The sequence below is a fragment of the Colobus angolensis genome, unplaced genomic scaffold (assembly GCF_000951035.1).
Source record: "Colobus angolensis palliatus isolate OR3802 unplaced genomic scaffold, Cang.pa_1.0 Scaffold489, whole genome shotgun sequence".
In the NCBI taxonomy this organism is placed as follows: Eukaryota; Metazoa; Chordata; class Mammalia; order Primates; family Cercopithecidae; genus Colobus; species Colobus angolensis.
The window spans coordinates 146,805-164,604 of NW_012118365.1; the positions used below are offsets into that span (position 1 = coordinate 146,805).

At 37.4% G+C, this 17,800-nt stretch overlaps 1 protein-coding gene across 3 annotated transcripts in view; it reads left to right on the plus strand.

Moving 5' to 3' along the window:
- NETO1 (neuropilin (NRP) and tolloid (TLL)-like 1) overlaps window positions 1-17,800 on the plus strand; it is a 127,277-nt gene that overhangs the window by 32,673 nt on the left and 76,804 nt on the right. The window lies entirely within an intron of this gene.

Consider the following 17,800-nt stretch of genomic DNA (forward strand, 5'->3'; position numbering starts at 1 on the left):
TATAATATTTTATATAATTGATTCTCGTATTACCTTTTTATTATAATAGTCTCCCCCCTCCACAAAATATTGTGAATTATTCAGCTGAGAAGTTTTGCTTTAGTTTCTTATCGCCACTGACTGGGAATTAACATATATTTAACACATTTTGCTCAAACAATCAAACAGCAAAAGCTGAAGATATTGTATTATTATTCTCCCATTCCGTGAGAAAGCTGAAGATGACCGAAGAACTAAAAATACATTAATGAATCAACTAATTTTAAACATAAATTTCCTGTAGCTCCAACATGACTAGGATCTGAGTAACAGTGTTGTGAAATAGATTACTACATGATTTTCATTGCTTTTATATTATATATAGTAATTAATATTCAGAATAGTTGATTAACTTTTTTAAGTGTCACATAATTTAAAAATGAAATTGGTGTTTGGCCCCAGATATATTTTTCTGTGTTCTTTTAAAATTTCAGTGAGATTTTCTTATACTCCCTTCATTACATTTATTATCTGGTTTCTAAACCTTTTCCTATTTAATACCTCTTTTCCTTTTTTCTAAAAAGTAACTGGTTAAACAATAGTTTTGTCATTTATGAAATTTTGTCTGTTAATCTTATTATTATTGTAGGGATAGTTAATATTATCATTTTAAGGATAGTTAAAACTTATTTTTCAATTAATACATATTTTACAGTACACTAATATATTATGTATACATGTTGTATTTTATTAAAATATTAAAATGCTTTATAAACCAGAAGATTGTTAGAAGCTCTAAATACTAGAGGATTGATTTTTAACAGTCTACCAAGACAATAATACAAGTAATACAACTAAGCCTTTCTTTAAATAATAAAACAAGTATCTGTAGTGAAAATATATCTGCCTCTTGAAGATTGGATGTTAAAATGTTGTATTCACTTTGGACTTGCTAATTTTACCATCGGAATGTTAAAGAGGTAGAAGTCATAAGTGTGAAAATACATATTTTTAAAAAAGAAATTGGGTTGGTTAATGAGATATATAATAACGTTTTGTGTGGGGATGCTGCAACAGCTGTTTAGTGTAGGCACGTTTTGAGTCTTCAGTTGTACACAGCTGTTTTTAACTGAAGACTATTTTAGTAGGCCCCCAAAGAAGGCATTAATTTTTTGGTTTTTGAAAGTCAGCAGATACACGCACGGCAAAAATTCCATGCCGTCCGTGAGTCATATCCTCTTCTGGTTCTCACCCTACTCCTGAGAACCTGAGATGATGGGAGAGTATGGGCAATGTGGCAGGCCTGTGGTTGGGGTCAGGGATGTCGTGAGAGTCAGGAAAGCATTGAGCATCAGGGAGTTAGTGAGAGACAGTAATGGAGTCAGAATTCATTTATTAAACCAATTTTCCTTCAGAAGTATTAAGGTGCGAGCATGGTTCAAAATAGGGCAACTTAGAATGAAGAAGACAGAGCTTGTAATTTAGTGGCAAATGCAACCTTAAGGTAGAATAAAGCATTTGGGGTCATGATGGAGAAAGTTGGATGACATCAGAGAATACAGCAAAATAACTTAATGGTCTAGAGGTCAGAGAAAGTCTTCTTGAAATGTGAACATTCAAGTATAGATCTAAAGTAGGAGGATTTAACCAGGTGAAGTGCTTAAATGTCAGAAATATCTGTGACTCAAACACCTTGGCAGTGAAAAACGGTAAATTCATATTTTGGGAAAGCTATTTTATATGGATGTATCAATATCAGATGCATCAAAGTTTCCTCCAGTTCTACTGATGATTACAGAGAATTGAAATAACATATATACGTAGTTAAGTTGAGTTCACAAAAGTGATAGGTTAGAGCTGTGTGGAGACTACAGTTCATCTCCTGAATTTATGGCCCGTTTTTCAATTGAGTGTTGAGAACATGAAGAGCATTAGAGGAGACACTCACACAGCCTTCTAAAAATGCCGCGAATTTTGGAAACAGAAGCCTGAGTTCTAGATTATATAAATTATGAGACAGTTTTTATAAGGTGTATCTGTCTGTTCAGAAAACATGATTATGATTAATGTGTGTATAAATCTGTATGTTTATTACACTGCTCTACTATACATGTGAAAATATGCATATAAACCTCAGCACTATAAAGTTTGGTACTAAGAAGTGAATTGTAATCAACCATACTTCAGCCTATCCATTAATAGCAGCCTGTAGAAATGAGAGCAGCAGGCAGAATAAATTAGGTTCGTCTAGTCACACATCAATCCCTTGGATGACACTAAGAAGCCAGAAAATGTTGTGTAACAGGACTTAGATGCATCAACTACCAGATGTTACCTAGAAGCTCAGGAGACAGAGTCGTAAGATCTGCTTATTGCAATGCATGGGTTAACAAAATCTAAAGAGGACTACGTGGCTACTTTTTTATTCTTTTGCAGTATTATTCAGAAGTGGTTCCTCCTGAGAGATAAATGTAGGTAAATAAAATCTGAAGTGTTTATATCACCTAGGGGGGGAAAAACTTGATCTGCATGAGTGTAATGCACATTTCTCTAATTTCAGACCTGCGATTTAATAACTGTTACAAATAATATGTTTTTCCTAAAATATTTTGAGTCATATTAAATTTTTTAGAGTGCTGTAGTGGAATTTTTAAATAAATGTTAGGGTGATTTTTTAATTACACTTTCTAAGAATTACAAAGTATTTTGTGTGGCCTCAAATTTTAAGAATTAGGAAATTGGAAAATTAGCAGGAATTTTGAATATATCATCCAATTCATCTATCAATTATTCATTTGCTAATGTGCTAAGCAGTAGAAGTAACAAATAATTGAAAATCAGACTCTATTTATACCCTACTTAGGGAGATAGGGAGTACCATGTGATTTTGTCATAATAAAGATAAGTACATCATTTTAAGGAAGTAAGGGCCTTTAACTCGAACTATGCTACAATATAGAATCACACTTTCAAGAGACAACACCAATGCTTATATTGAAGCACTTAGAAGTTATCTAGGAAGAAGGCATGAAAGGGAACTTCTGAACTATATGACTATGAGAACTAAAGGCAAATATTGGTATTGCTTTTTCACCAGAAAAATTGCAAGGGATTTAGTTTGCATGAAATAAAAGCTTTGCACAGAAACATAATGAGGAATATGTTTGGAAAAGTTATACAAGATGTATGTGAGTGTTTTGTATGCTAATCTAATTGAGTTTAGTCTTGAAACAATGAAACTGCCAAAATATTTTACATATGAAAATTATCACATTTGAGACATAGAATCACCGTTGGATCACAAGATAGAAAGTATATTGGGAGAGGGTGGAATTGTTGATGAGTTGGGATGCTGTAAAAGATGTCTAGGTGAGTTAAAGTACTAGTGGTAGCATTGAATATGCACAGGGAGATACAGCTTCAGAATTACAGAGATGTTAAAATTTGTAACATGCTGTCTGATTGTCTGAAGGAAGAGACAGTGAGTTATATTACTACATCTTTCATTTGAGGTACCTTTGAGATATGGAAGTGGAGTTAACCCAGTGTCTTTTATCTGACACACCAGACTGTAATTCTATGAAGAAATAGATCATTTTCATTCATTGCTGTGGCTTCAGTTGTTGAATAGGATTTTACATTGTAAGAGGATGCGGTCTGTGGAATCAGATGTGTTAGTCAGTAGCGTGGAGGTGGTGGTAGAAATCATGGATGTGGATGGTATTGCTCAGCTAAGAAATATCGAGAAGGATGAAGACAGAACATCTGAGTAGGTTTGCTGGCAAGGAAATAGATGGGCTGTTGTTTGAGGAGCCAGAAATAAATACTGAAATGGCTGGCCAGCAGGGCATAGTGAAATATAAGGTAGTGGGGTTGGGGGGTCTTGAAAACCAAGAGGAAGAGACATGTTTAAATCAAAGTCGTTTGTGATGTGTACAATAGAACACCTCATCAAGAAGATTTTGCAGTCAGAAGGCGTAATTGATAACCCTATCAAGTACAGTTTTTCCTGTAGTGGTAAATAAAAACTCAATGTTCAGAGAAGAAAATAGGGAATAAAAACCGAACAACTGGAACCCATAAGTGTAGCATAATCTTTTGGAAACCTTTTCTGTGAAAGGAATCTTGTGATGGAAGGATTAAGAAAGAAGAGGTGGTAAATTTGAGGGAAAATGCAGTCAAAGTGGGGGTGGTTAAAATTCATCTTTTGTTGCTTTATGCAAGACTCAGTTCTACTAGGAATCAGCCTTAAGACAGATTTTCATATGCTTTGTCTGTACCTGGAGAAATCCATCCCCTCCCCACCACATCCTACCTCCACACCAAAGGCTGCTCCTAAAAAATTCTGGCAGTCTTCTGTAATACATCTGTTCATTGAGGAATTGTAAGCCAACTCTCAGACCTTATGATCATTGTTATTTTTGTCATTTGTACATGTTTTGTGGACTGCTTGTTTAGGTGCCCTGGTCCCTTTCACCGCCTAGCAAAGGTGATCTCACAAATTTTTTCTGAAAACACATGTGGCGCTAGTGATGTCTCTGAAGTTCTGGCCTCCCTGCCAACCCGTTTCTGGGGTTTGGACGCTGTCCAGGGTTCTGAGTGTGTGGCTGCAGCCTCAAGTGCTTTTGCCAATTTTGTTAGCACCATGCCCACTCCCGCAAGTCGGCACCAAGATAGCACTGCTGTTCCTGTCTCTTGGGAGGGCTGCTTCCTTCCCTGTGCCGCCACTTCCTCTATGCTGTGGATGGCTTATATGCATGATCCTATATGATGATAAAGCCATAGGTTTTTTTAGTACTTCTGTCATATTTCAGCCACATAGGTAGATGTGGTCCTGAATTGAGGCAATCACAAACACACACTATGATCCACTCCAGATGCCTTTATCTTGAACCTTTATTTGTATAATCAAGAGTCTGTATCTCTTTTCATGAGTGAAGTTTATTATTTTCCCCCATGGAAACACTGCGAATATATTCAGAAGTGTGCCAACCTACTTGAGTCAGTCCTAGGGTAATACAGCTTTGTCTGAAGCCAGAACAAGACATTATTCATACTTATATGTGGCGTGTTGCCTTTAGAGATGCACTGATATGATAGAACAAGAAAGAAAGAGCAGCTCTGTCTCACACACCCAGCTTAGAGCACCAGTGTGAACCCTGTACTCCCTCCATTTAAGAGGTGCCCCCAAAATATTATTTTGTTACTTAGAGTTTTTATTCTGTTCTTATTATTCCATATTCTTTCAGGTTTTTTTTGGCAAAAGAGCAAGTAATTAGCTTGTGTTCTAAAAATTAAACATATATTTGGGGTAAACCAAGCATAGAACTATTTTAACAGCTACTGTAGAAACTAATGTGATATACATTTAAATATACATTTGAATTTCTTAGTGTTCAGAAAATGCCAGGGGTGTCCAGGTAGAGGTGTTAAGACAGTAAAACTGCTATCATAGCAGTAATGACAATGATACATAATATCATAATAAGATTGAATAACTGATTGGAGTATATTAGGTATTTTTGTCTCTTTATTCATCCTCAAAACAGTTGAGAATTAACTTCTTAAGTTTCTTTAAGAAAATAAAGATTGAGATTTTGGTTGGTCTATAGATCAGCTTGAGGAAAGTTTGCATTTTTAATGTTCTGAAACTTAAATTTCCTGAACAAGGTAGATGGTATGATTATTTGCTTATTTGGATCTTATCTAGTGCCTTGCACTACCATTTAATTCTAAGTCTTTTAAAATAATCTTCTTCAATCCATTCTTTCTTTGTAATGATTGTGTTTTTCAATTTCTAAGTGAAATTATTTTTGTTTATAATTTATAATGTAAGTTGTGTTGTAATAAGAGAATTGTGGAGTGTTCCTTTTTCCCATTTCATTTAGTCACTCGAATGAATGGTCTTTCTTGTGTTTGAGACTGTTCAGGAATAATTTTCTTCCTTAAGATTTTCTTTTAGAACAGTTCTCCTGGAGATTAAATTCTCCAGTGTTTGCTTGTTCTCTAAATATCTTCATTTCCCCTTGAACTGTAAGAAATAATTTTGCCGACTGACAATTCTAGGTTGACAATTGTTTTCTCCCAGATCTTAGTAGACATTATTTGACTGTCTGTTGGCTTTCGTTTTCACTGTTGAAATATATGCGGTCATCCTGTCATTTCCTTTAATTGACATGGCTTTTCTTTCTGTGGCTTTAAGATTTTATCTTCATCTTCTGTGTTTAGCAATTCTATTGCCATGTGTCTAGTATGGATTTCCTTTTGTTTATTTCTTTTGTGGAATGTATTATACTTTCTAGAACAGTGACTTCAAATTTTTAATCACTTGTCAAAAATGTAACTACTATTTCTTTAAATATTGCCAATTTTCAGTTATAGTTGGAAACATTTTATTGAAAATTTCACTTTGAATTTCTTTGTTTCTGTAGTTTCTTATTGTATCACATTTTTGCAAATGTTTCTTTTTAAAACAGTGCACATATATCTACAGAAAGTATTCTGTGTTTGATGATTGCAAACTCCAAGACTTATTGCATGTTGTTTCTGCTAGCTCTCATGTATGATGATGTTGCTTCTCTTTCTTTGTGTTCTTTGTGAGCTCCTGATTTGCATTTTTTTTTTTTTTTTTTTTGAGACGCAGTCTTGCTCTGTTGCCCAGACTGGAGTGCAATGGTGCAATCTTGGCTCACTGAAACCTCTGCCTCCGGGTAAAAGTGATTATCCTCTGTCAGCCTCCCGAGTAGCTAAGATTACAGGCACGCGCCACCACACCTGGCTAATTTTTGTATTTTTAGTAGAGACTGGGTTTCACTGTGTTAGCCTGGCTGGTCTCGAACTCCTGAGCTCAGGTGATCTGCCAACTTTGGCCTTCCAAAGTGTTGGGATTACAGGCGTGAGCTACCATGCCTGGCTGCATTTTTAATTTGTTGCTGTTATGTGGACTAATTTTGGAAAATTTTCTCCAAATATGGCTTGTTGTGTTTCTGCAAGTAGCAAAAGATAACATCTGACCAAAACCACTTCAACATACCTCACAAGTTTTGATGCAGAAAAGAGCCCCAAGCCCAGCTTCCCTTTGGAGTTCTTTTCCAAAGTTCAGAATTCTCACAAAAGTATTGCTATAGGAGCCGTACATCAGAGCAGCTGTCCCTTTCAACATGCCCAAACCACAAGCACAATTTCCTGCAATCTTTTTCCTTTTTTTCCTTTTTGATTTCTCTCTCTCTTTCTTTCCCTCCCTCCCTCCCTCCCTTCCTTTCTTTTTCTTTCTCTCTCTCTTTCTTTTTTTTTTTTAGGGTCTCACTTTGGTTGCCCAGGCTGGAGTGCAGTGGCATGATTCCAGCTCACTGCAGTCTCAACCTCTGAATCTCAGCTGATTCTCCCCACTCAGCCTCCCAAGTAGCTGGGACTATAGGCGGACATCACCATGCAGAGCTAATATTTTGTATTTTTAGTAGAGAGGAGATTTTGCCATGCTGCCCTGGACAGTTTCTTGCAATCTTGTTTCTAAAATTTTCTCCTGCTTGGGGCCTGGCCCCTTGCTATGGGTTCCAGATACTGTACTGCATGTCCCTCCATCCCAGGCTACCACCCTATGGAGAGGCTGCACGTATGGCCATGTGGTTGTTTGGGGCTAGAGGGTCATTCTGCAGCCGTTGAGTTCATGGAAGCCTGGACTGTAAAGAGACTACGGAAGGGGCAGCATGTGTCTTTTGCTTCTCAGATTCATAGTCACTCACGTTGCAAAAAGTCCTCATTGTTTTTAAGTAATTGTTTTACTGTGAATGTATTAAACATGCAGAATAAATATAGGGAATAAACATATAATTTGGCAAACCCACTACTGAGCCTTTAAAAATATTAGAAGATTGGTATTAAGCCAGGTAACTTACAAATTTGAAAAAAAAAAAAGAAAGAAAAAGAAAACATTGAATATGGCTGGGCAGTTCTTTGGGGAGCCTTGGGCAGACCCAGGTTGCCCCGATTTCTCACTGTAGTTTTCCAGAATAACTGTAGAAGGTGGTGGGAGTGCAGCATCCTGAGATGAGGGAGACTAGCCAGAACAGCCGGGGCACTGTTCCAGCTCCCCCTAGAAATGGGTTGATCTTCAGTGCTTTAGCTCAGTGTGTTATGCTTCACCCATGATGTAAAAGCCCAGGCTCAGTGGCTTCCCAGGGTTCGCCAGCTGTGGCCCAATAGGGCCCATTGCAAATAAGATTCTGTTCCTCTCAGGCAGTTTCTCGAGCCGTGGGGGACACTCACCCCAGGCTTCTGCTGTTCCTTCCTGCCTGTGTGTTCCTCATCAACTCTTTTCATGTAACTTGTTATTTCTGAAAGTGTCACCGGCACACAGTGAACCTGCCTCACGGAAACAGAAATACAGTCCATAGTTTCCAACCATCAGAGAATTAAAAGGAAATACAGAAATCTTTATCAATCAAATAGAAAGCAAGAAAGGGAAAAAAGGAACTGTGAAAAAGAAAAGAGTGGTATAAGAAAAACACAGAGGATGAGGGTTGAAATAACTAACAAATATAAACAGACTAAATCTACCCATTTAAAAAACCGGAGAAAAAGAATTACATTGAGGAAAAAATCCCAGCAAGATAGTGCTAATAAGAAGCATTTGAAATGAAAACATACAGACACACATGTAGGAAGGTTGAAACTATTAAATATCAAAAGATAAGTGTTAAGTAAAAGAAAGCTACTAGAAAGTTAATACCAGACCAATTATAATTTAGGATAAAAATCACTAATAATAATGAAGGGAGTACCTGAGTAATGTTGATAAGAAAATACTCAAATAAAATAACAAGCTGTAAGATACCAAAAATGGACCCTTAAAATATATTAATTAAAAACATATTTAAGGCCGGGCGCGGTGGCTCAAGCCTGTAATCCCAGCACTTTGGGAGGCCGAGACGGGCGGATCAGGAGGTCAGGAGATCGAGACCATCCTGGTTAACACGGTGAAACCCCGTCTCTACTAAAAAAATACAAAAAACTAGCCGGGTGACGTGGCGGACGCCTGTAGTCCCAGCTACTCGGGAGGCTGAGGCAGGAGAATGGCGTGAACCCGGGAGGCGGAGCTTGCAGTGAGCTGAGATCACGCAAACTGCACTCCAGCCTGGGCGACAGAGTGAGACGCCATCAAAAAAAAAAAAAAAAAAAAAATTTAAAACAGGAAACTAGCAAACCACAATAATTGGGGAACACTTTTCATTTCTCTAAGTTTACTATTGTTTTACACTAATACAAGTAAGTTACATGAAAGACTTCAAAAGGATAATAAATATATTTGATCTAATAAATGTGTTTACAACTCGGCACTCAATAAAGGAAGTACATATGATTTTTAAGAATGCACAAATTATATACGAAATTTCACCATATATGTCACAAAGAAAATTTCAACACTTACTAAAAAAAATCTAGTGTTTTGAAACACACGTTATTTATTAAACAGAATAAATGAAAAGATTTTTTAACATTCTAAGTGATTGTAAACTCAAAATCTCACTTTTAAAGATCACATGGTTACAAGGAGAAAGCAAGATGAACATGACAAAATAGAGTTTTGTGCTAATTCAAGTACTAACAAAGATTTGTGTCGCACATCTTTTGGCCTGCAAAGTAGCTGTTAGAACCTAAACACAATCCTCAATAAATACGGAAAGTATTGAAGATTTAGGCATTATCTCCAAAAGTGAGAAAAATCATAATAGAGTCAATGTTTTTAGAAGTAGAGTTACAAAGAATATAAAGATAAAAGCAGAAATTAATGAAATAAAACAAAGAAACTAAAAAATAATAATAAAGGGAAAATATGGTATTTTGAAAAGAATTAATAAAAAATGATCCAAAAATAAAGAAGGTAAAAATAAATAATATTAATGAAATCACAATATTTGAGTACAGTTAGATTAGAAAAGGTGAAGGGTTACCAACATTTTTTGCCACTATATTTGAAAAGTTTAAAAAGGCCAATGTTTGGGAACACAGAATTCTCAAAATCACTTCAGAAGAAGTAAAAAATCTGCATCGGCTATCATTTGACAAAGTAGAAATCAGTAATATTTCAGGTGATGCAGAGAGCCCCAGGTTAGGGCTCTGAGATGTACCATTCCAGTCTTTGAGTTTTCGCTGATTGTTTTTCTTTACGACGTCACTTCCTTGTCTTCCTCAGGACTAACTCTTACTCGTGGTATATTATACCATCATATCCTAAATTGCAACAGTTTATCTCCTCTGTTTAGCTTTGTCTATTGTGGTTGACTTATGAGTCCATGGTTGTAGATTTCTTATGTTATTTTACCTTCTACAAGAATAGTTTATAACTTTTCTTGTTCTATAACTCTGAAATCAAGGGAAACTTTTATATTTAATCCCAAATATCTTTATTTTTTAAATTTTTGTTATTTTTTGTTTGTTTGAGACCGAGTCTCACTCTGTCGCCCAGTCTGGAGTGCAGTGCAGTGATCTCGGCTCACTACAGCCTCCACTTCCCAGGTTCAAGCAATTCTGGTGCCTTTGCTTCCAGAGTAGCTGGGACTACAGGCATGCACCACCACGAAGGACTAATTTTTTTTTTTTTTTTTTTGTATTTTAAGTAGGGACAGGGTTTCGCCATGTTGGCCAGGCTGTTCTTGAACTCCTGACCTTAGGTGATCTGTCTGCCTCCGCCTCCCAAAGTGTTGGGATTACAGGTGTTAGCCACCATGCCCGGCCCCAATCTCTTTAATGGCAATTCAACTTGCTCTTCTAGTCTCAAGAAATGAAATAAATGTTTGAGAACTACTCTCATATGATGATAGTTTCAACAGTTAATAAGTATTTCCCAGAACACTTTCTGTTGTTCAAAAGGGACTTTTAATTCTACCGTACTACGTATACAGAGCCAGATAATTAGACATTCAATGTGGGATCATAATTCTAAGATAGAAACTCACAAATGTATTACAAGAAGAGACACACAATAATAGAATGCCATGGAAAGGAGACTAGAAATGAAGTTACTTGCAGCCAAATCCCAGCAAAAGATTTGAGTGTAGCAGTTCTTTAGTAATTATTCAATCAGTACCCACTACATTTAGGTATTCTGACAGCTGTATTTACTGACATCAAAACAAACCAACAAAAACCCTGCTTATTCTCAAAGTGTGTAACTAGTCTGTTAGAAGTTGTGGATGAGTAAATGGTATTACTTTAGAACAAAATGCTACAGCATAGACATGCAGTAGTACAATAAGTCAAGCTCTTGTTCCCAACACTGTTTTCCACATAGCAGCCAGAGTCATGTTTGAAAAATGCAAGTCAGACCAAGTCACTTCTTTACAAGCCCCTCCAGTGGCTTTTAATTTTGTCCTGTTTGTCTAGGACATTGTGCATCAGGCTGGCAAGCTTCTCCTCTGTTTAGGGGCAGAGAGTAGGTACTTGAGCTCCTATGGCCACATGTCTCTGTGGCAACTGGTCTCTGTGGCAACTGGTCTCTGTGGCAACTGCTGGGCTCCATCTTTGTGGCAGGGAGGCAGAAATGAGTGCCCATGGAAGTGTTCCAGTGAAACTCGATGGACACAAACGTGAATTTTATATTCTTTTCTCATGTCTCCAAATATCCTTTTCTGACTATTTTTAAAAATCTATTGAAAAATGTAAAGAATATTTTTAGCTCATTAGATGATGCAGAATCAGGGAGTGGGTGGAATTTTCTGACCCTGGCTCTGTACCACCTGCCCTGCTCCACACCTCCATCCTTTTAACTCCCGTCTTCTCACACTGCCTCGGCCACTCAGGGCTCCCTGATGTCCCTTTGTTGAGTGAGCCTTGAGGTCTTGAAACATTCTCTTCCCTCTGCCTGGCAAGCTCTTCCCCTTGTTCTCAGGCTGGTTCTCCCTCTACCCTTAGTTCCCTCACGTGATCTCAGAGGCCTTCTCTGCCCTCTCTGCCTTCCCCTGCTCTGCTCATATAAGAGTTACCTCTTTCACACCTCACCTACCTACTACCTACCTACCACCCAGTGACTCCTTAATCCCAGTTAATTTTGCCAAAGCACTCATTGCTTATCACTGCGTGACATTTTTATACTGTCTCTCACTACTAGACTATTAATGCCATGAGGTTAGGAATTTTTTTGTTTTAAATATTGCATCCTCAGTATCTAGCATAATGTCTGGAATACAGAAAATAGTCAACAAATATTTATTAAGTAATAAAAGGATGGGAAGGACATGAAAGGAGTCAGAAGACTGTGAGATACGTGGGAGGCTTTTTGGGTATGTGTACCTTGTAAAAGTAATGTAAGCTCTTAAGAAGTCAAGACATACAGAGATGCTTGAAGGAAAATGTTAAATCTCCCAAACTCCTTGTACTCCCACTCATTTGAGACATTGTAACAATTTGGTAGGTAAATACGCACACTGTTCTTTGTGCTCAACAGATATAAGTACAATATAAATATACATACACACGTATATGCCTCTCCCCGTATTCACTCTCTTTTTTTTTTTTAGAGAATTTATTGCTATTGCTTCTGCTGTTCTTGTGGGGGAAATATGATTATATGGACAAACTTAACAATTTATAAACAAGATTACAGAACAGTGTCTACCACAAGTGAAGGCTTCAGCTTTTATTCCTATGACAATCCACTTGTTCTGAAAACAGCAGCACAATTGACATATGTTTTACAATTACAACATGCACAAAAACCCAGAATACAAAAATGTTATTTTCTTTTATATCTAAAATAAATTTCTTGACTCTGAGCTCATGGTTTTGCTTGACAGTAGGAAAGTTAAACTTATGTAGCGAATTCTCTCCTTTTTCAAAATCAGATTTAAGCTTTGGTGAGTTGGATTCTTTGAAACTGCCCCTGCAAATGGCTCCCGCTCCCTGCTTCGCCTCCCCACGTCCTGCTGGGGGACGGGACGGTGGCTGTGTTCCTGACCTGTCCTTGCTATCTGTTCTTGTCTGACCTGTGGCATGGTGCCGCCCAGGCCCCGCTCTCCCAGGCAGCACGTTGGACAGTCTGCAGCATCCTGGCTTGGGAGCCTGTGTAGAGTCAGTCTTCTCACCCAGGCCACCTGCCCACCTTGTTGGCAGCTGTTCCTCTGAGTCCATCCTTTCCCAGCCCCTCTAGCCTCTGAGACTTGAGCCCTAGTTAAGCACTCAGACGATTTCTGCCATTCTTTCTGTGTCTGTGGGTCACATACAAATTCCCCTACAGCTGTGAGGAAAAGTCAGGGCTGATACAAGACCTTCATTCCTCATTGTTCGCAGAAGCCTCCATGGCTCTCTCGAGTCCCAGGCAACTGTGGCAACAGAGCTGTTTAGGAAAAAATGCCCCTCAAGCATCACACCCCAGAGAGGGAATAAAATGTCAGCTTCTCTGCTCCTCGGTGACCCCACTCCCACCTCCATGGGGCAGTTTTTGAAAACTAACAAAAAGCCAAGTATGTAACCCAGTTGAGTGGTGAGGAAGACATCCCGTGAATGCCCCAAGCTTTACCTGTTACGATTCTTTTATGTTACGTATTAGAAAGAGATTTTAATAGGTCAGGTTATGGCCGTTGGGATAAGATTGCCTGTATTCATACTCTAACTTTGCCACCTGCTTGCTGTGGGACCTTTACCAGTTGTATCAGTCACCCCAATTTTCTCACATTCTTCCACTCTAAAAACTGAGATGATGGCCACCCTATGCATTGAGTGTTGTTTTGAGATTAATGAGATAATCAGTCAATGTTACATTTCTGACGGAGGGCATGGCGTACTTGCTAAGTAGTACATGATTCTTTCTTATTTATGTATTTATTTTTTGAGACTGAGTTTCACCCTTGTTACCCGGGCTGGACTGCAATGGCGCAAGCAATCTCGGCTCACCGCAACCTCCACCTCCTGGGTTCAAGAGATTCTCCTGCCTCAGCCTCTTAAGTAGTTGGATTACAGGCATGTGCCACCACGTCTGGCTAATTTTGTTGTTGTTATTGTTTTTTAGTAGAGAAGAGGTTTCTCCATGTTGGTCAGGCTGGTCTCGAACTCCCGACCTCAGGTGATCCGCCCACCTTGGCCTCCCAATGTGCTGGGATTACAGGTCTGAGCCACTGCACCTGGCCCCATTTTTTATATATATATATTAATATGAGGAAGATAATGCTTAGAAGAAAAAAACTGCTTCAGGAGACAGAAAACAGGGCTAAGGAGAGGACAAGATGTAGTTTGTCAGCCAGGGGAGGCTGTTCCAGGATTAGGAAGCTGAAAGAGCTGTTTCCCAGGCAAGAAATGGGCAGAAGAGGTACGCAGGAGTAGATCATGAAGGCCTTTGTGCCTTCTGTATATTCAGGGTCCTAATTAGGAGATTTTCTATCTGTCTATTTGTCTGTCTGTTTATTCACCTATCATTCTATCTATCTATCTATCTATCTATCTATCTATCTATCTATCTATCTATCTATCTACCTACCTACCTATCTATCTCCTATCATCAGTCTGTCTATCTGTCTGTCTGTCTATCTATCTCTGTCTATATAGCTATCTGTCTGTCTGTCGATTTATTATGAGGAATTGGTTCACACAATTACAGAAATTGAGAAGACCCAAGAGTTGCAGTTGACAAACTGGAGGCCCAGAAGTGTAGCTTCACTCTGAAAATACCCTCCTCAAGACCCAAGAAGAGCCAGTTTTTCAGTTTGAGTCCGAAGGCATGACCAGACCCATATCCTTGCTCAGGCCAGGAGGGAGGAGGAGTTCTCTCTTAGTCATTTTGTTCTATCCAGGTCTTCAGTTGAATGGATGCTGCTCATCCCCATTGGAGAGGGCCACTTGCTTCACTGAGCCCACTAACTCTAATGTTAATCTCATTCAGACACATCCAGAGTAATGTTTGGGTACGGGTCCAGCCACCCCCCGGCCACGTGGCCCCGTCAAGGTGATGCCTTTTACCATCCTGTAAGTTTTCAGCTGGAGTAAAGTAGTCTAATGGCTGTTGAATGAACAGCTCCAATAGCAGGAGATTGAATGGGGTGGAGTGGAGAAGGGACAAGTTAGTCGTGTAGTATAGTTATGTCAAAATAACAAAGGAGAATGCGCACTTGTATATTCCATATTGATTTTGCTTTCCAAGCTGAATGGTTTCCAACAGGTGAATCTCTTTGTTCAATTGCTCTAAATCAGCGTAAGTTGTAATCATTTGAAACTTTAGAAACATGTGCTTATAAATTTTATCTGCTGACATTTATTGGTGGTCTTACCTAAAAGTAAAAATTATTTATCCTTCTCTCATTGTCTATATATAAATTAAGTGAACACTAAGGGACTATCCATGTGTCCAAAGACCATTTAAAAAATTTTTAAATGTACCTTATGAGTACCTTATGAATTTGAAATTTCTAGTTGTATAGCTTTCATACAAAATATATTCTTCATTTCTTTCTGGTACAAAAGCAAAATAGAATTCTATCTTTGTGGTGCCAGATGAGTGCCATTTACATGTTTGATTTTTCATTGCATGCATCTCTCACCAACAAAATAAATTTTGAAACACATTGCAAATTATTTAATAAAATGAGCTAACAGAAATCAGGTCTTAATATAATGTACTAATGTAATGTCCTGAAATTAGCGTTTCTTTTCCATTCCAAATATAAATTAACATTATTTTATGCATTTAAAAAGTATATATTTTTTCACTTTTGGTAAGTTTTACTTAGAACTTTCTCTACATTTAGTGTTTCTTTTTGTGTTTAATATTATTTTTTGGTATTTTTCTCTCACTATGTGGAAATTTTAGAAACAGTTTCCAATAAGAAATTTCAGGAGAAGAATTTTAAACATGTAAATTCAAAGATGAAATTACAATTATATTAAAAGTTTTTATGCTATTCAATATTTCAAATCAAAGTTTTTTAAAATCCAGATTTCTTTACATACTTTAGTGTTGGCATTATTATAATTAATTAAATGCTTGATGACTAGGGCAAAGCTTAGGAATGTTATGAAGCTATCTCATTTTGAAATCCAGTATCAATATCAATTTTTTTTGAAATCATAGAATTATCTAATTATAAAACACTAATCAGTTCTCAGAATTTCAGCAATTGCAGAGCTCTTTAGAAGCCCTTCCTTTTTTGTAGCACAAGGAGAGGCAAATATATGTAAAGGGTTGTTATCAATAGATATATACTATTCCAATGAAATGTGGTAGTTTCCTGAATAATTAAGTAGGTGGCAGCACTCCCGTATCCAGAACATGATGCCACAAAACAGTCAGAGGTGCTGGGCTTCCACCTAGACTAAGGTGGAAAGAAGTTTGAGAGAGGGAGAGGGAAAGAGAAAAACAGTCAGACAGTAAGACAGACAGAAGGTGGGAAGGGAGGAGGGATAAAAGGGAAGAAGACATGGACTTAGATTCACCATGGCTTTGTAAGTTAATGTTAGATTAAAAATATAAATGAAAGGACAGCTCTATAGAGCTTCTTATGCAAAACCATTTTCATCTGAAATTTGTGGAAAATATAATTCCTTATAAACGTGTGTTTTAGGTGTAGAATACACACATACACCTAACTATATTTTCATTTTGATATAATTAGGTAATTTTTAATTTTTTGTGTTGTTAAAATTAGAATATTAACATATAATTGCAGTGACTATTGTGAGAGTTTTAAAAGAACATATTGCTTGCTTCTGTAATTTAGTAGATAAAAGAAAAATATTTATATAAAGTTATAATAAGCATGGTATTTTATGATATATATCTTTCCCCAAGAAAGATTACATTTCAAATACTTTTATTATGAAGCCAATCATAACATCTCAATAAGCAGTGGATTTTCTGGGATGAAAATGTCTCATGCCTGACTTTAAAATCTGAAAAAATAAGGTTGCATACAATCTTATTTTCTAAAGAATAGTCGTGAAAATGGTAAAGTGAATATTTTGTTCTAAAAATGAAATCTCATATGTTAATTTTGAGGAAGAAGCATATGCCAGGCTTCTACACCTTTTCCACTGTGCTAGTGTGACACAAGGTTAGAATACTCTGTAGTGAAATGTCCTCAACTGCTCGTTGTGCCTTAGTAGCGTTTCTTAAATGTAGGAAAGCCTGTTGCCGTAGGCAGAATCCGTTGTATGTGATACTGTCAATATTTTTCTTAATATCTTGAAATTGCAAGAGTAAAGCACACAAGAGAATTTGGAATATTTCCACTTGCAAATGTTATTACTTTAGGATTCTTCTGACAGTGAATAGACAGCGTGGTCAGATTCATTTTATTTAGTAGACTTGCAATTTAAAATTATCGCTATATGTGTAAGTATCCATGTAGTTTTGTTTTTACTCATTGTATGCATTTTTGATTAATAGTAACTAACTACCGAAAGTCAAGCAGTGCAAAGGTAACAAAAGCTAATCTTATTTAACACCAAAAGGAAAAAAAAGATGGGTGATTTCATGTGCAAGATTTTTGTCAGCCCAAGTTGCAATCATCTCAAGGCCCACCTGGATGAGGATCCACTTTCCAGCTCATCCTCATGACTATAGCAGGCTTCAGTGCTCAGTGGCCATTGAGCAGAAGCAGTATTTCCATTCTACATGGGTGTCTTCATTGGGTAGTTTACAGTGTATGAACTGACGTCTTTTAGAGCGTGAGCATGTTGGGGTGGGAAGGAAAAAGTTCTGACAGACAGACCGAGACACACAGAGAAAGAACAAGATAGAAGTCACAATTTTTCCAACCAAAGCTTGGAAGTGACATCTAAACACTTTCTTTAGTTTCACTGGAAGTGAAGCACTATTTGTTAGAAATGAGTCACGAGG